The sequence below is a fragment of the Miniopterus schreibersii genome (assembly GCF_964146895.1).
Source record: "Miniopterus schreibersii genome assembly, chromosome: X".
Classification (NCBI taxonomy): domain Eukaryota; kingdom Metazoa; phylum Chordata; class Mammalia; order Chiroptera; family Miniopteridae; genus Miniopterus; species Miniopterus schreibersii.
In genome coordinates, this window is record NC_138104.1 from 23,017,832 (window position 1) to 23,038,493 (window position 20,662).

General features: G+C 36.5%; 1 protein-coding gene across 2 annotated transcripts in view; it reads left to right on the forward strand.

The window, feature by feature from the left end:
• The window catches only part of AMMECR1 (AMMECR nuclear protein 1), a 101,944-nt gene that overhangs the window by 54,702 nt on the left and 26,580 nt on the right, over positions 1-20,662 (forward strand). The window lies entirely within an intron of this gene.

The window sequence follows — 20,662 nt, forward strand, 5'->3', positions numbered from 1 at the left end:
TAATTATATTTGAACAGTTCATCATGTAAATCTCATCAAAATGTTGCCTTAGGAATTTATAGTATAGTAGGAGAGATGAGAAATTATATAAATAATTATAATCCTAAGTAGAAAGTGATTTTTGCCTAAGAGGCAGAGGAGGTGATGATGATACTAGATGAACAGATACTCTACATCTATAACAAAAGCAGAAATATATGTAAAGCAATTTATGAAATTATTTTCTTTAGTCCATCCCTTGTTCATGTTGAGTAAAAGCAAAATACTTTATACAACTTTTTTTAGATTGTTTTTATTCTACATGGACAAAAAAGTCCAAAATTAGTAGGATGCGTATAAATTGTTATTGTCAAAGTGACCACATACAAGGTATCGAGTATTTTGAGAGATTGCTAACACATATTTGAAGGAGGAAATTAATTTGCTGTGAGAAATAAAAAAGAAAACCTCAGACACAGAGTATACTTAAAAGATTGTGTGTACTCTCTCTCTCTCTCTCTCTCTCTCTCTCTCTCTCTCTCTCTCTCTCTCTTTCTCTCTCTCTCTCTCTCTTCACCAAAGAGTAGCTAGAACCAGTTGGATTATAGCCCTGATGTTTGGCAAATGCAGAAAAATTAAAACTTAATAGTTTAGATTCCGCTTTCCTCTTGTTCCATTAAAATGAATTTCCTATTTTGTTTCAGTGCAGTAAACTAATATCTCCCTTCTTTCCTGAGAATCATTGCTTGAGATGGTTTTCACTTTTTCCAGGGAAAACTGAAGTGGTGAAAATAAATTAGAATACAAATATTGTATGAAATCGTTATTATATTAAATATGGCCTAAAATCAATCTGTAGGCATTTAACGATATATTTACTTTTTTCTGAGCATTTACATATAAGTGTTTAAAGTGTTTGAATCATTAGGATCTGAATGAACAAGAGAACAGATTTGTGTCTTAGTATTTTGGAAGAGCAAGACACTTAAACCAATGCATGCTCAAGGAGATTATTCCTGTCTAGACTATTATGCAAATAATACGTTCTTACTACTTCTAGAGGACAATATTGCTAGTAACTTGAGTACTTTAGAATAATTTAATGTTGAGGTTTTGTGCAGCAATTTAATATTACATATTTAGTTACTTTATAAACATGAGAAAATACTTTTTAAAAGATTTCCTTAAAAGGCCAAGAAACAAAGACCTTCTCCATGATCTTTGCTCTTCCCTCAAACTTCATACTACCTCAAATGTGAGCATTCAAAGTAGTAGCCCTTGGAAAATTTTCTATTTTGTCATTGATAAAAATTTAGTGTTCTTTAAAGACTGAACACTTATTGTTGTTAGCCCTTTATCTTGCATTATAAATATATTTATCTTGGAAACAGCTTCCAGAGTTTTTTTTTACAGTCTCTCTCACATTTTAAATAAAGAGTACTCACTATAAAAGGCTTGTCCTGAAGAGCTACATTATCTGAGCTGCTTCTTAAGAAAATAAATTGAGCCCAGCCGGGCATGGCTCAGTGGTTGAGCGTCGACCTAGGATCCAGGCGATCGGGGTTCGATTCCTGGTCAGGGCACATGCCCGGGTTGTGGGCTTGATCAGTGACTCTCTCATCATTGATGTTTCTATCTCTCTCTCTCCCTCTCCTTTCCTCTCTCTGAAATCAATAAAGATATATTTTTTAAAAAAAGAAAATAAATTGAAAAACCCATAATAAATAAGATAGACATGGAAAAATGGTAACTTTTTAAAAATTTCTATTGCAATAAGAATTTTATAGGTGCCAAGAATTTTTGAAGATGAAAATGGTGTCTAATACATTCTATTGAGAATGACACTAATTATTAATGTGCATTATCAGTAATTTAAAATTTACAAGAGAAGAAAATATATTAGATTCATAAAATATAGATTTACAATTAGTCTAATGTTCAGAAAATTTTTCAGTTTTACTTCAGCTCACAAAATTATCCTGTAAATAAACATTGAAACTACAGGCTTCATCATTTAAATTAAATTAGCATGTTATTGTTTGATAACTTTTTTAACCCTCATTTTTTAATTTATACATTGAAATGCCAACTTTTGTGTCCTTCCTAGTGGTGAAAGAGAAGATTTAAAAAGCCATAAAATAAATTCTTCAGAAGCTTTAATTAAAGAATTGCCCAGAACTCAACTTCCTGTTGCTATACCCAGTTGCTTTCAGGACTGCTTTATATGTTCTACAAAGCTGATTGAAAGGGTTCCAACTGTGTTTTTTTTTTTTATTATTTTTTAAAATTAATTTTTATTATTGACACTATTACAGTTGTCCCTTATTTTCCCCCCTTTGCCCACCTCCACCCAGCCCCTGCTCCCCTCCCTCAATGAATATTTGACAAAGGAGGCAAGAGCATACAGTGGAGTAAAGATAGTCTCTTCAATAAATGGTGCTGGGAAAATTGGACAGGTACATGCACAAAAATGAAACTAGACCACCAACTTATACCATGCACAAGAATAAACTCAAAATGGATAAAAGACTTAACTGTAAGATTCAAAACCATAAAAACCCTAGAAGAAAACATAGGTAGTAAAATCTCATACATCTCCTATAGCAACATTTTTGTTGATACATCTCCTGGGGCAAGGGAAACAAAGGAAAAAATAAACAAATGGGACTACATCAAACTAAAAAGCTTCTGCACAGCAAAAGAAACCATCAACAAAATGAAAAGAGAACCCACTGTATGGGAAAACATATTTGTCAATGATATATCTGATAAGTGGTTCATTTCCAAATATATAAAGAACTCATACAACTCAACAAAAGATAGACAAACCATCCTATTTAAAAATGGGTAAAATTTTCCAACTGTTGCTACTTCACTGAGGATGGGAGAAAAGAGAATCTCTTTTAAATTCTTTAGGCTGCTTTAAACAAGGCATTTTTCTATGACAGCCTTCTGTTGCTCCCTGGCTAAGGGGGATTGATTTGCTTACCCAGGTCTCAAGAAGTCTGCTAAGGCTTTGAAATGTGTGTTGCATAAGAAGACCAGTTAATAACCATACACTGCTGTTTAGAACGTGCTGCTAATGAGGTCATGGGTCCAATCCCCATTTGGGTCAGTTTGCTTTGTTTTGCTCCATATCACAGACTGCACCCTAGACCCTAGGCAGTTGATTATAAGGGGACTCATATAAGAACATGTGGATAATTCAGTACCACACCCAAATCTTCAGCAGCATCTCAGCATATGAAACATGCTACATTTGGAGTGCCCAAAACTTAGCTAACTCATGAATAGTTAATAATTCCAATAATAATTGCTTTGAGTCCAAAAGAAAAAAAATGAGAATATTTAAAAATGTTAATTTCTTTTCAGAAGCCCTCCGAGGAGAGCCAATATGACTGGGGGGTGGGGAAACTCTTTGGAGTGGCAGTAGAACTGAGAACACAGGTTGGGTTTCAACAGGCCTGAAAATGCTATACACAAAGGGAGATTTCTGGTTAAATACCTGGCCCCAGAGGAGAAATTGTTTATTAGTTTCCCTTTCCTGAGTTTCCACTTCTAATTATGAGTAAGGGCTAGGAATGGGAGTCATCTCAGATAGTAGTGGATTTCAGCTGAAGTGACTCTTAAGTACTTCAGTGATGAAAGGATGATTATGTTAAATTTACAAGTTCTAAGTACATGTTATAAAATGCCATTGCTCTTTTTAAAAGTTCATTTTTTGAAGACTGCATTTTAAAGTTGTCTTTGATGGTGTATTGAGATGCTCCTGTGCCTCATGTGTCAGCTCACTAAGGTGTGTGTCTGTTGTCTAAGCATATGTGCCCTCCCGTACTGTTGCATCTTCTCTTCATGGCTTTTATTATTGCTCAGAGCAGCACACTTACCCCATTAGCCAAAATGGGTACAGACGTACCTATTGGCATGACTAGACTCCTCTGTTATTATTAATCCTTATACTTCAGAGAAGACCCCCCCTACATGTATACCCATCTTGCCTAGAGTAAAAACCAAGTCATTCCAAAACCTATATTTCACTCAGAGAGTAAAATCAGTGTTCTACAATGAAATCATCCTCTGGGTCTGCCTCTCTCACCCCCACCTCCTAGTCCCATTCTTCTTAAGAAGCACAGTGTATGAGGCCTTAACCTCACACTCCAGCCATGCACAATTATTCACTACTTCCCAAATATAGTTTTTGTGTCTCTCTGGCTTTGAACATTTTTTTTCTCTCTGACAACCATGCCTCTCTCCATTTCTACCCAGTCAACTCCTACTCATCCTTCAAGACTCAGCTTGCTCATTACTTCCTCCAAGACATTTCATTGATGGTTCCCAGCAACGCTGGTCAGTCTCTGTGTTCTCACAGCACTTTGTTCAGACCTCTGTTATAACACTTAACACACTGGATTGTAGTGACTAACTTTATATGTTTGGCTCTCTCTTTTGAAATTGCCCTCAGCAGTAGTTTACCAAGCCACATCAAAGCAAATAGACAGAAACCAGTCTTATCCTTTTCTGGTAACTTTACTTGATCCTGACAACCATTTCTCTTCTCTTCTATTTCTGTCTGCTTCTGTTAGCTTAGGTTTGCCACTTTTTCTTACTGCCAGTGTACTTGACCCTATAGAAGTTGCCGATGCTGATTGGTAGCGAGAGGAGTAGTTTAAGGCCAGTTGGAGTTTGGGTCAGGGGACAGGGATCCTTATCCAGAATACTTTAGAAAACAAATTAACATAAGGTTGCACTTTTCTTATAAGGGCTATAAGTGATTGAAGAAGAACAGTGTAAATTGATGTTTGCTATGGGACCATAGAGCTGGAAGGAGTACTTAGTAGTCATCTAACCTCTATCAGATACTTCAGTCTCTTGTATACTGTCCCAAGAAATGGGCATCTAACTACTATCTCAATACTGACTTGGAACTGACTACCTCTAAACCCACTGCCACAACTCCAGTTACCACACAGCTTTAGTTGAAATGCCAGAGTCAAAGATTGCCTGTATTTAGCTCTTTATTCTTTATAGAAAGCCACAGTAACCAGCAGTGATTTAACTTACTCTGAGTAATGTCTGAGTCTTCAGAAGTTTAGGAGTGGTAAGATACACAGCTTTACAACTGACTTTCATCCATAACAATTTTAACTGGCCCCTTATTATTGAAACCATTAAAGCTGCTGCAACCATATCTTATTGCACTGCCTACATTAGACTTCTGGAATTGGCTGGGCCAGAGAGCCCATAGATTTCAAGCTTTAACTGGTACTAGATCTTTTAGTAACCCCCCAAAATTTATTACACAAAGCTGGAACTAGAGTTAGGACACAGGTATTCTGACATTGCCTGGGATTGTCACTGCAATTTTCTCATTCGAAGGGATCCATAAATGTATGTAAATTTATACATTTTATGTTAAGAAGCATACAGTTTCAAGGCACCCAGTAATAAAATAATCACTTTGCAGTGTAAAGTCTCACTCTCAAGTTATCTGCCTTGTGTCAAGTTTTGGGCATTTTTCCATAAAATGAAGAATACCCTTAGAACTATTCAACCAAAACTACAAGAGTAACAGAATACCAGTATTAGAGAAACCCAAAGCAAAACCCAAACATGTGCGTGTGCATACACACACACACACACACACACACACACACACACACACACACACAGAGTTTATTTTTATCTTAGATTGACCCCTTCTTCAAATATGCCTCCAATATACTACTAGTTATATTTCCTAATCACAATAATAACTTGTTTTTTTGTATGTGCTGGACTTGTCCAAGTATTTTATGTAAGTTACTTCATTTAATCTTTTCAACAACTATGTGAAGTTGAAGGTATTTCACTTATATTACAATCAGGAAAAACCAAGGTTTAGGGAGGTTAAGTAACTTGCTGAATAACAGCTAATACATGACAGCGCCTAAATTAGAACCTGATTCTGTCTGATTCCAAAGTCTGTGTTCTCAACCACTAGGTACACTGCTCTCCTCCAGTACCATCTCTCCCTTGAAAACTTCTTAGAGCCATATGTCTATCAACTCTACTGATATCCCTCATCTAAGCTCACAGGAAAAACAACCAACTAACCATTGAATAACTTTTCTTTTGGGTCCTCAGTTTCCTAACTCAGGATTCCAAAATCTCCCTTACACCCCCCTCTGTTAATTTCAGTCTTACTCAACTTCTCCTGGGTTCTTTCCTTTTAGAATCCTTCAGCAAACTCCCTCACACACCTCTTTTCTTCACAACTGTCCTCTCAGTCTAGTTAGATGTTCTGAACTCCCATGGTTCCATTAGAATTGATCATTTTCTCAGGAACACATGCTCCCTATGCTTTGATATATATTTTTGTGTGTGCAACATTTGCATTTAACACCAACAAGTTTACATGGAATACTAGTTCAGCCTTCAGGTTTCTAGCTTAGCATAACCCTCTGAAATCTACTACAGTAGCACTCCCACTTCCACAGTTTTGCTTTCTGAGGTTTCAGTTACCTATAGTCAACCGCAGCCTGAAAAATATTAAATGGAAAATTCCAGAAATAAACAATTCATGAGTTTTAAATTGTGTGCCATTCTAAGGTGCATAATGAAATCTCGTGCAGTTCCACTCCATCTACTTGGGATGTGAATCATCCCTTTGTCCAGAGTCTCTCCACTGTATACACTGCCCACCCATTAGTCACTTAGTAGCTATCTAGGTTATCAGATCTACTGTCATGGTATGGCAGTGTTTGTGTTCAGGTAACCCTCATTTTACATAATAATGTCCCCAAAGCTCAAGAGTAGTGATGCTGGCAGTTCAGATATGCCAAAGAGAAGCCATAATAATATAGTGCTTCCTTTAAGTGAAAAGGTATGTATATATCGGAAAAAAACATACTATATATAGGATTTGGTATTATCCATGGTTTCAGGCATCTACTGGGCATCTTGTAACATATCCCCCATGGATAAGGGGGGCCTACTGTATGACTTTTGGGTGGCTTAGGGAAGGCTTCACTATAAAGGGACTGTAGATAAAAGCCCTGCTCTTCTCTACAACTAGTCAAAAGGGAGACCACGTTTCAGGAGTAAGAAGTTAGCCTGATCCTCAGAAATTATAATTAAGGAAACAATTTTAAAATTTCCAAGTAATTTAGAACAAATTCATTGCCTTAGTTTACATTTTTACAATTTGAAGTTCCTTGGGGCAACTTATCAGAAAACAAGAAGTATCTATATAAATGAAAGACAAATATATCCATGACTGATATTTTTCTCATTGAAATTTAAAAAAAAGGAATTTCAGGAAGGAATTGTATGTGTTTCAACATGGACTATGTCCATTTTACCATACTGAGATTTCTTACAATTGTAGGGTTTTGAAAAAATAATAAAACGATTCAGATTGTGTCTCTTAGTGCAATCTGGGATTTGGGAATCTGAGTATTTGAAAACCAGGGAAGATTTTTAAATGTATTTTTAATTTTATACAAGTCTTTTATGGCTGCATTACCTTTTTAAAATTTTTTGTTGATTTTGAGAGAGAGGTGAGACAGAAACATTTATTGGCTGCCTCCTGTATCCCCCCTACTGGGGATGGAGCCACAACCTGGGCAGGTGCCCTTACCTGGAATCAAATGGGCAACCTTTTGGTGCATGGAACAACATCCAACCAACTGAGCCATACCGGCCAGGGCTGCATTATCTTTTCTAAATTTTGAGATAAACAGTAATGACAACTTAAGAAACAAAGACATTCCAAACATCTTCTGTTTTTGCCCCTGATCCGTTTTAAAACTTTTCTTTGTCTGAAACAAATAGTACATCATTGCAAGTCTGTTTCCAGGATAGGTATTTTAAAATTTGACAGGAAAATTACCTTTCAAATTTTTTATTCATATACTGCCTGTGAATTATTATAACATTAATAGCAATGTTAGTTGTCCATGTCACATGTTTCTTAATAGGATTGCAAAGAATTTTGCCAGTGTAAATTTGTCATTTTACATATTGAAGTCCCACATACTAGAGATTCATTGTGGCAACTTGGCAAATTAGTGATGCAGTGGAAGAGAAACCAGCAAATGGCTGGAGGTGCTAGCCCAGAAATTAGTAACATTTTTAGCCTTTGGGATGTCAGTGAGGCTAAACAATGCACTTATAATGACATTTGCAGCCTTACGTCATAGGCTGAAGAGGTGGGAAGAGAGGGTAATAGGGCCTGGTAGAGCAGAAATCCTGCCAAATAATTGAATGTCAGATTTGATTGCTGTTGTTCTGTCTCTTGCCTAAGATGTATCCCTTTTTATGTTCAAGACTAAGAAACCTTCCAGAAAGGAAATCAAATACTTTCAAAGCAAATAAATCAGTAAATGCTCATGTCCCTGTAGTTTCACATTACAGATTTCTTGTTTCCTAAAGGATTCACCCAGGATTTTCCCATATCCCCAGAGTTACTGCTGCTTCCTTTGTATGCTCATTGCACATGGCTGGTACCTGTTAAAGAACTTGGTTAATCTTACCTTGCAGTGTGCTCAGTTTTTTACATGACTGTCTTCACTACTTAGATTGGTAGTCCCTTGAGGACCTAAGCTAAAATTTTCACATCTTTGCGTCCCTTAAGTAGCTGTGGGGGATTAGGCATAGATCAAAATAGATGTTTGAATTAGAGTGAGTTCCTATATTGTGTTGTTTAGTGGGTGGATAAGGCAATTAAAGAAATTATTAGGAGCCAGAACCTGTGCAAGGGAAGTGAGAAATGAAGATTAAAGCATCTCTGAAAATATAAATAATTAACTTGCAAAAGCAATTTACTTTCATTTTTAGGAACCTAGACATAACCTAAGGTAAGACATACATGTATTTTGTTCTCTATTTATAAATTTAGATCAAGGAATTTTTTTACTCGTTATTTGCTTTGTAGCTATCAGTTGTCATATAATAAAGAATGGTAACACTTAAATCTTATAGGAAACTTTAGGTAGACAAAATATTTAAATATTCTAGTTGCAGCTGTTAAAATTTGCTATTATAAAAATGAAACGATTGAAATAAAAATTTTAAATGTGCTCCTGTGGAAAAACATATATATATACATATACATATATATACATATATATATATATATACATATATATACACATCTCGTACAAATGAGATGAATGAGAAGCAAGTAGCCCAAAGAAAAGAAATGAGGGTGATACTTTACATCCTATGTATTACCTGTAGCGCACAATTACAGCTTACAAGCATTTTGTGCCACAAGGCTTCTTATTAGAATTGTTTCATGAAGGACATTTTATTCACAGTGGCACTAGTGTCCCTGACTTTTTTTTAATCCTCATAAGGGAGAGATGGCCATTTCTGTGAAGGTTTTCTTGTAGGTTCTAGTCTTGATGTTGGGTGAGTGGGTGATGATTTGTCAAAAATGATCTTTCTATAATGGCCAAACATCTTGGGGGGACCAAAATTTCAGGTGAGCAATCAATCACAGCTCATGTCTTCATATTTTACCATTTATTAATATCTAGTTAATTATGCTTGACTGTGTTAATGAATGAAACCACATAAAGAGGCTGTGTTTACATAGGAATAAAGCTTGAATTCAACAAACAAAACACTTTTTTCCAAAAGAAGATTTGGGCCAGGGATTGAAACAACATGTTGATAATTTTATTTATCAAGTTCAAAAAACTCCTTTTCAGAGATGCAGACTCTAAGGGTTCCTGTCTGCAATTACTAACTGTAGGAATATTTGCTCTGGAATGGATCCCACCCTACTCTGAGCCCGATTTTCCTTGTCATTTCCCCTGCAATAAATACTATGCAAAATTGTCTGTGTAACAAATAAACGGTTTGGAGATTAGAATGCTCAATATAATAAAGTTCAGTTATAGTGGAAAGAAAAGAAGTCCTTTAGATATGCATTTGATAGGAATGTGTTAATTTCAACAAAACATCTGGTATGAAAAAAATTGTGAATGCAGGACATTTGAGGGGGTTACAGAAGGAGAAGGGATTTACTGTGCTTAACAATTGCCAGTAGTCAGGCCACTTCCAAGTTGTGATTTTGTCATACTTAGAAATTTAGTAGGATCAAATCTACTCAGTCCTCCCATGGGAGAAGATCCAAATCCAGCTGCAGTAAGAAGCAGTTACCCAGTGCCTCTGAGCTAGTTTTCATTAATATGTCTAATATTGCCCTTTTTATATTCTGGGGGGAAAAAGACTGCCTTTGTGGTTTATTGGTTGAGCTTGTACAGCTGAATCTACTGTAAAAGATCTTGCATCATTGGCATTATTTTACTATAGATGATAGTGTTCTTGCTCTTCTTATTTTCTTAATAAGGTAATTCAAACTTAGAATAGTCACTGTAGTTTCAAAGCTTGATTGAAAGATGCATTCAGTATTTTCTCTAAATAAGCAGCAATTATAATAACACAGCTGTCATTAAAGATAGAACTTATTTTCAATCCTGACAGTCTTGCTTCGTAATTACATCAGGCTGAAATAAAGTTTTTCAGTTCCACATTTACTCTGAGCAAGGTACTGCACTAGGTACTGTGGAGCAAAGATGAACTATACGTAATATCTACCCTCCATAAGCTTGTAGTCTTGTAAGAGCTCAACACATACACAAAAGAACTATGAGGAAGAATGTAGTTAAGTGCCACATTAGATATATAAACAACACTATTGGAAGTGAAAGAAATTAGCTCTGGTTGGATAGACTGGGAAAGGTTTTACAAGAGAACTGACATTGCAGCTGAACCTCTGTGGACATTTAAGACACAGTTTCAACATTCAAAAGTGAGGATGTGGAGAAGGTATGCATTATGTGTCCAAAAACTTCCTGAGCCAAATGCAAGGGAAAAGAACAGTGTATGTTGTTTGTGGGAGAACTGTAAGTAATCCTGTGTGTGACTTGAGCTCTAGTGAAGACAGTGGGAGATACAATGATAGACGAGGACAGGATTTTTTTAAAGACATTGAATTGCCATTGAAAGATTTTAAGCAGAGTAAAAAGGTCATCAGGGATGACTGGCTGCTTGTATATAGCGTGGAATAGAAAGGATGGAGACGAGAGACAGACCAGCTAGGAAGCTAATTTTAAATATTCCAAATGAGAGATACCACAGACCTGAATTAGATTAGTAGCAGGAAGGATATAAAGAGATATATAACAGAGACTTGGTAGTAACAGAACAAGATGAGACTGCATGTGGGGAGTAAAGTAAAGGGAAGAGTTAAAAATGGCTCCTAAGATTCCTTACATGATCGAGAGATGATACAATTAAGTGATAAGCAATGCAGGAAGAAGTACGTGATGACATATTGCTTGTAACAGTCATTTTTAATGTCAAAGTAATTTTACTTTAATCATAGGGTATCTTTTTTCTCATTTTGAATATTGGAGATTTTCAAAAATTAAGAACTTATTGAAAAGTGTTTCCTTTCAAGATATGGTAGTGATAGTGGAGTATACTATCTAATATGTTATTATATTAGTATTATTTCAGATATACTTTATATAAAAGTATAATAAAGAAAATAGAGGAATAAGACCATTGATGCCATTATTTTCTTTTAGCCTACGCCACGCCACTAAGCAAAGCTTAGAGAATAAAAGATAATTTTTATAGACTGCCTCTTGCTTGAAGAAACATTGATGTGTAACATTTGTTAAAGTATACTGAACCCTCAAAATTCCTCTTTCTAACCAAATATACATTTTGTGGATGAGACATCTATAAAGAAAGAAATGTTTATAAACACTGGTTAGTTGTTATGGAATTTAAATATCTGTACTTACAACCTAAGAATGTCTATTTTTCAAGACTGAATAAATATAGATTCCAGGCTTCTTTAAAGGTAAACAGCACATCTGTTGATTTATCTAGAACAATGGAAACTGACTGAATTTTGTATTATGATAAAAGCATCTTTTCTTCCATCTATTTTGCAATACTTTTGGGTAATCTTTTTTTCCTTTGGGGAACTTCCCAGATGTTTTGTGAATATGATTCCAATTTACAAGAGTTGTTTTTATATTGTAGCTGAGTGATGTCCTAACTCTGAAACACTCAGACTGATGTAATTCTAGACAAGGGGTCTTCTGAAATGTGTGTAGGAGTGCCCTGTGACACTTTGGCTTCCTTGACTTACTTAGACTCTCAAAGCTGCCTGTGGAGGCAGTTTCCTGGAGTTAAAGAATCCAGCCCCTAGTGCAGTAATTTCCATTAACAAAGAAAATAACATTTCCAGGTATCAACTGGGGTCTAGATTTTGAGCAACACTCATATAATGCAGCAAAAGTGAACAGCTAGCACCACAAAATGATTTGGATGGTTCCTTAGGTACAGATGTCATATTTTCTGAAAGGAAGAGAGCCCTGAAATTTAGTGAAAAAGACAGGATGGTCGCTGTGGTACACATTGTCAAGAGAATTATTTTCAAAAGAAGATTGCAAACATTTATTTTAGTGCTAATGTAATAGTCAAACATTAAGTAGTGAAAACACTTTAGACCAGTGTCTAGTTTGTATTATGACATTTGTTTCTTAATATTTATTTAGAAAATTAATATTCACCACTTAGTTTTATCCAGGTAGAGATTATGCCTTTTATGATCTTCCATAGAACCCATTCCCCTCCAAACTAGAAAAACTCTGAGCTGCCTCACTCTGCCCAGCAGTGGGTTTGTGTCCTTTGTTTACTGACTACCTTAGATATTTACCCAAGCCAGGCATAATTTAAAAAGAAAACATCTCATTTAAAAAGAGTCACAAGTTTATGATGTTCAGTTGTAGGTGATTTTTGGACTGTGGGCCCACTTGTTCCTCTCAGTTAACACTGATGATACAGAGATGACACAGACGATGAACCCAGTAAAGAGACATACTTTAAAAGAGACTACAGACTTTCTTGCCCAAAACCATTTTGAAGAATCTTTTCCCTACAGAAATACTGGCAGCATTTCACTTTCATTGGAACATTGACCTATGATTATTGTACTCAGTATTTTTGTGGGATACCTATCAATTTTAGTGTCCTAAGATTCTTAAGCAAACACATTTGCTGGTTCTGGTATTTTTCAAGGTTTCTATAGAAACTAGAAATCGCGGAGCCATTTTTCCTATCTTATTGCTCTGATTTATAATTCTGTATATGAAAAGAAGAAGTGTTATCACCTCAAACCAAGTAAAATTAGTAGAGTATCCATCCATGATGTGCTAGTACTGTGTGTCTTGTGCTTAAGGGAAACCTGTATGAATAGGAGCTTACAATATTATTAGAGCGGTCAGACCGAACTGTGTGACAAGGCAAGTAGGCCTCTGAGGCCATGAGCCATGCTTGCAGAAGGAATGGATGTGGGGAGCTGGAAGAATGTCCTGTGCTAGTGAAGTGAGAGCCAACATGGAGGTGCGAGGCGTAACAACCTCCAGAAATGCTTCCTTTGGACAGTGATGCTACTTTTTCATTTGATAATTGATTCATAATGACTGCATATTTTGTACTTAACGTATCGGTTCCCCAAGGACTTTGTTGCCTTGTCTTTTATTTTGTTTGTTCTAGTGTGTAAGTCTATAATCTCGAGGATATGAACTTTCCTCCCTTCTCCCCCTATTTTAAGTGTAACCCAAGGTATGAAAAGTTAGTAACTTCTTTAGGTGAGACAGTAAGTGACTGGGCTGTATTTCTGATTGAGTTATTAATGACCTACCATTAGACTTGTACTTAGACGTCCTTGAGTATGAACACGACTGTAGGCGAGTAGCCAGCAACACCAAAGTAGAAGTAAAAGCTCCCAAATTAAAAATAATTGCAGGAAGTCCATTATGATCACTAAGGAATTAATGAAATATTTATTTTTAAAATAATTTTGTTTGTTTTACTGACACAGATCATTCAAAATGGGCTAACAGAGTAACATCAAGTAGAAATTTTCCAGAGCCCTGCTTTGTCATATACACATAGATTTGTAATTATGGTGTTACAGGGCACGTAGATGGTTAATCCTGGAGTCCTGAAAATAGTTTCTCTTTCAACAACTCCTGTACTTCTCTTACAATCTTAATTACAAGGTTGATTTGCTCAGTGTAGCAGTCAGCCTAGCGCTGTTTAAATTAGCACACATTTTGAATTAGTGGAGCTCAAATTAATGTTTTATTCTGTTACAAAGAGTTTGTTTTCCATCACTGATAATTATTTCCATGAAAGTTAAGTCCACAGAAAATATTTTCTCAGTTTCCTTACTCTTGTTTACCAAAATCTAAGAAGTGGCTTTTAGTTGCATGGGGGAGGGAGAGGACATGACGGTAGCAAAGGAAACTGAGGTGCTATAACCAGTTCTCTCAGATTTGTGGAGCAGCCTCTGAGCAGCATTCTAAACCAGTATTATTCCTTGTAAAAGACAAACCAGACTTGGGAATCTTAAAGTCTAATGTGATTGAGGGAATGTGTGCTGGTGCACACTAATACTTTAACCCCTATCAACTTGGTAAGTTGTAAGAACCTCTTAGTTGACAAACATTCTGATAGCCCCATCAGAAGTGCACCTGAGGTCCACTCATCCTCCCCAAAGCCAACCCTTCTCCCACTGGATCATTCTCATTGCTTTAGAGGGTTTATTTTTCATCAAGCTCCCTTGATGAAAGAAGATTACTCACCTGAAATCCCACAGAGAACCGGAAGACTGGGCAGAGATTTTTGGAAAGGATTTCTTATTTGTGAACTGATGTCCTTTAGGTCCATGCTCATTTAGAAAGACTGTTATCTTGTGCTTCTTTTTTCTGTGCCTGCCTTTGCAGACTTGTGATTCATCCAGTTCATAAGATTTTCTTTTATAAGAAGGTGTGAAAAGCATAAAAATAGACTGATATTATAGGTCCCTATGTGTTTTAAACTACAACAAAATAGTAGTAATAATCACCCCACAAACATAAGAGGCCATTGAGCTCCTTCAGGATGCAAAGCATATGTATTTTCCTCAGGGGGAAAAGACTGAGATCAAAGCAGCTCTGTAACTCTATCATGGAAATAGATTATTGTCTATTTATAGCAGTCTGTGAGTTGTAGTCAAAAAAATGATGCTAAACTCTGCTGTACTATGAATGCACAATAATCTAACTAACGACCAAAAAACCATTTATACCTTCTAAATGAACAGCATTTAATAGATATTAAACAGGGGAAAACACACTTTGGTGGACAGTTTTATGTGATGAATAAAAGGATATTTAGAGTGTAGGGGAATGTTGAGTGTTTAACAAAGTATAACCAGTAGGACCATTTAATTTTTATTATATTGCCAATAACTGTTTATTAAATATGAGGATATCTTTCTATATTCTTTCTTTCACTCATTAAAAATTTAGTCACCAGCTACTGAATGCTAGGCATTGGGCATACAATGTTGAGCAAAACTGAGCCCAGTCCCCATACTCATGGAGCTTATGGTCTAATAAAGTTATATATATGATGCACATGGGTATAAATAGTCAAAAATATAGTTTTTAATTTATGTTTCTATGAGATTTTGCTCAGCTTGGTATATTTTCTACAAATAGACTAGTATCCATAAATTTGAAAGTAGTAAGGCCTTGTAAGTTTAGGTGTCTTCCTCTTTTTTTTTTTTTTTTTACATCTCTAAAATGTGACTTAGTTTATGAGATTTGTACTTATCATTAGGTGTTCTGAGTTGCTTATATAAATGCCAGTAATGTTATGGTAGTGTAGTGAAACTTCTATGAAGCAGGCTGTTCTACAGGACTGCTATTGACCATACTAGGCCACTGTATATATATTTGTGCTTGGCATATAGCAGGCACTCAATAAATATTTGCTAAATTAATTCACATTCATAGACATTCTCTTCCGTCAGTAATCAGTAGGACTCCCACTTATTAATGGCAAGTTTTGCTGCTGTGGGGGACAGAGCGATTGTCACGTGACTGTAATTTAAATTGCATGGCTTTTATCCATTTTATTTTTCCATCCCCTAATAATGCTGTTTCCTTTTAGTATCTATTGTGGTTTTTAAAATATGTACTGTAGTACAGATTCAGCAATTGTCATTATTTCAGCAGCTTATTATGAAGCTTTTCCAACATATTTTATTAGCCAACGTGCTTGTCTTATGGAAATAAAGTCGAAGCAGAACCTTTTAAATGGGAGAATTAAGTAATTACTAATGGTAATAGAGTGGAAAACTATACAAGTAAAATTTTTCTTTGCCTTTTAAGATTAGGTTTATCAAGCTATAAACAAAACAAGAGATGAGGAGTTAAAATACCCCTTTCTGTTTGATCAGGCTCACTGTAACATATTTGTTAAAAGGAATAAAGTAAAATCTGTTTCAAGTTAAGAGATTGGAAGGTAGGTTAGATTCAAGTCTGAGAGCTTTAGCAGTACATCAAGAACCACATAGTTCTCCTGTGCTGAATCTCTACATGACATTGTGCTATTTACTTGAAAATGGGCGTTAAGGTTACCTTGCCCTGACCAGCTTATATTTTAATATATTTAAATGCACACAACCAGAACATAGAGTGGCATTTACAATAGGGACAGGTTCTCTTATTCTTAGAGCTTGATAAAAGAGGACTAAATACCCCATTTCAAAAATGAATAACTTTTCTGTCGAATAATCCTTTTATGGAGCTGAGCAGTTGGGGAGAAATGATGGGAGAATGGGTAGACTGCATGGTAAAAAGAGCAAGGGAAAAGCATAATGAGAAGAGAGCGACACCTATTAGGAGTAAGAATAAAGTGAGATGAGGGGGCAGTGGGTTAGAAATGGAAGCAGTCGTAGTGAAGACTGCATTTGCCACCCTCACTGTGTTGGTGCTCCCCCCCCCTCCTTATCTGCTCAGTTCCTAGATCCTGTGTGGTTTCGGCATGCTGACAAGTGCCAGGTGCCTGACTGTTATTCTCAGAAGCTCACTGCTTTCTTGTTCTGGCTGTTCCCTGGTGCCTCCAGCATCATTTTCTTCTTTGTTCCTTGAACATCCGTTCTGGAGTATTACTGGATTAGGACAGAGTTGGGAGTGGGTCCACAAATATATGAAAGATTAATGGAAAGATCAGTGAATGGTAGAAGGGGGAAGTCAAGAGATGCAGCATACAGTCCCAACTCCACTACTCAGTATCTATGTGACTTTGGACATATCACTTTCATCTCTATTTTTCCCAAATGTCAAATCAAGGGTGTGGATTAGATGATCTCTAAGTGCTTATAGCTGTGACATTTGGTGACTCTATGACTTTAGGACCTTATTCTTCGAGGACACCTGTTATGGTTTTTAATATATTGTAGCATTAGCTTTGCTATTTTATGGGGCTGTTTTGAGGGTCCCCTAGGAAGAGAGATGTGAAGACCCTTTGGAAATTCTATGAAGAATCATATAGACAGTATGAGTGATTTGAAAGAAAATTTTTCCCCAAAGATATCACATAGTAATAAAAATTAAAATAGTTCTGTTTAAATTAATGTAAGGCAAGTTACAGAGTCCTTAAAAACACACATGTGGTTATGCTGCAGTGTAGGGAAATACATGATTGCAAAGTGTAGAAATCAAGGAACCGACTCAATGACTATTGCCCAGTTAAGCAGCTAGACTGCTGAGGAGTGAGGCACTCACCTTTTCCTTCCAACCAGCCTTCTTCTTTTCAAGGTTACCTTTAAAACCCTAGATAAAATCTGGGAGTAGATTGTGTACCTTTCTCTGTCACCATCACCCATCCACTCCCCAAAGGCTGAAATAGAGCATTAACACCAGTACATAGGGGAATGGGTCATCCTGATGCAATGGTTGAGCATGACAACATGTGACTGCCTTGCATGCTGGTGTCTTATACAGTACTTGTCTGGTGGAGTTAGCAGCTGTAGGTCTTTGTCTTAGTGCTTTCACCTCTTCCCACACCCCCATTTTCTTTCATCTCTTTCTTGCAACATTTTACTATTCACACTTCCTCACCTTACTAGTGTAGAAAGAGGAAAACATCCAGAAGGGCAGATGGGAGGAGAAGAGAAGGAAAATCAAGGTGAAAAAAATCTCAGTGAGGCAGTGCAGAGGGTAGATGCCTTGTTCTCTCATCCTCAGCATGTGTTAACTTTAGTTCCCTGTCAGTGACATCTAAGAAAATTATAGGCAGGCCACACAATGAGAACCAACATGCTAGCTCTCTGCAGACCTGTACCATCTAGGACTGGCAGTGGTTTGAGAAAAGACAGTAAACCAGTGGGTAAGACTGAATCACCCTAACATGGCACATAAATTAGAGTGACAACACATGTTTTGCAGTTTACAGAGTTCAATTTATAGATTTGATTACCATGGAGAGAGGGACGGGGGGAAAAAAAGGCATGACTTGTGGTGAGTATGAGAGAGCTTATTCATTCAGGTTGGAAAAGTAAAGTTAAAAATCAGAAACAGGCCTGCCAGCCTAGATATGTCCAAAACTAGTACTTTGGTAACGCTATTATGACTTCCAGCAGATTAAATTTCAAATTGTGGGAAGGCTTCAGAATAAAGGAAGGCTTAGTATCCCACTAATAGGGCTTATTAAATTTAGATAAAACAGATGTTTTTCGATGGCAGCAGCTCTGAATCACCAAGATCAAAATGGAGAAAGAAGAGAATAAAAACAAGCTAATACTTTCACTAAAAAAGTACTGTTTAATCTCAGTTTTAAAACCTGCTCACACTTATACCTAAAGCATTCAGTTAAACCCCAAGAAAAGCAGCATTAATTGGGGAAAAATTCCTTAAATCTGATTAACTGTGTATACACTATGTTGACTTGCTAACATTCTAGAAGTGGTACTGTGAAAAGAGCCTGGGCTCTAGAGACAGGCAGCCCTGAGTTCAAAAGCCGGTTCTCTTACCTGTTTCTATGACCTTTGTCAAGTTGCTTAATCTCACTGAACTCACTCAAATTCAGTCTCATGTACAAAATGGGATTGTTTGGAAGACTTAACAAGAGAATACATGTATAGCACCTGACTCACAGTAGGTACTCAAAAGATATTGGCTCTTTTGTATTAAAAGCTGCTTTTGCTCATAGTGTCATGTCTAAGTATATTAGAACCAGCCCCTTAGAATTTGATTAAGAGGTATAGATTAGCAGTCTCCAAAGAGGGGTATGCCCAAATAACCCCCTGTGGGGTGAGAAAAGATTAGAAATTCTATTCATGATCTTTTAATCTAAAATATAAAAAGGTACTTGTACTCCAGTAATAGTTAATGTATGGATTGGCACCAGATGAGTGCTCTCATCTGGTCTGTATCAGAGGGACTTTGTCACATAGTCCTGAGGAGAGTGTGGGGTGCCTTATTTGATGGGAGCTGGTAGTGGCACCCTCCTTCTTTCATTCACTTTCACCATATTGCAACATAGTATTTCAGATTACATGTTTGTGGTTAAGTAGATTCATGGTTCTTAGTATTCAACCTGTGGTTTCTTAGCCGGAATCTTCTTAAGCCACTTGTCCATTACTCATAGGTTAGCTAAAGCTAGATAAATTAATAATACAGGATACACAAGTAGCGTAAGAAGATTCCTGCAAAGAAACACTGGATTGATGATAACAGTAATAATGCAAGCACAAGGCAAGGATGAGAAAATGGTGGAGCTAGCTGACACTCCTACAAGTTACCTCGTAACCTGGTTGGCCAAGTTATAAAGGAAACAGGGAGATAATCTAATCGGAACTGACAAGATGTCAGCCTCCCAATAAGAGAAATTATCAAGAACATTATTTGAAATATGTATTTTTACCTGCTGTCTTTTAAGAACAAAGCTTACTCTATATATTGTGCTTTGGTTATATTAACTACTGATAGTAAGTAGTACATCCATATGCTTTATAAATAAATATACATACTGGGAATATGTGCTCAAACCTTTTTTATTGCTAAGAATGCTCAGTAAAAACAGTTTGGAGACCCACTGGTTTAGATAAGGAAAGCACGGAGCCTCTGTTATTCCTTGTCTGCTGCGAAAGGAGTTTTGTTTTGCTAAAGATTTTGCTGTGGCCCGGCCGGGCGTGGCTCAGCGGTTGAGCATCGACCTAGGATCCAGGCGATCAGGGTTCGATTCCCTGTCAGGGCACATGCCCGGGTTGCAGGCTGCAGCCGATCAATGACTCTCTCATCATTGATGTTTCTATCGCTCTCTCTCCCTCTCCTTTCCTCTCTCTGAAATCAATAAAGATATTTAAAAAAAAAAAAAGATTTTGCTGTGTAGCATAACCAGTAGCATATAGAATATATCTAAGTCCATTGAAGAAAAATTGAGCATAATTCGTAGAACTACATTTCTGGGTAAATATTTCTTGTATGAAAGTAAAAGACCCATCCCTGCACTGGAGATTTTTAAAAAATCTAGTTCAGGAAAACTAAGAATAACAAAGCATCATATGAATTCATGCCTGCAAGATTATGGAACTTCTTGATAAAGAGGCACCTTACTTGATGTGGTAGATTTGTTACTAGAAAAAAATCTATATACATTTCATTTCTTTAAAATTTTCCTGCAATTCTGGGTCACTTGTTAACTAGTAAACCAGTAGCAACGAGTGTAAAACAGATCCTTCCAGAAAAGGAGATAACCTTGTCTGCCCACTCCTTTCAGTATTCCTATCGTATGTGATTTTAGTAAGTCATATGTATATATCCATATATTATTT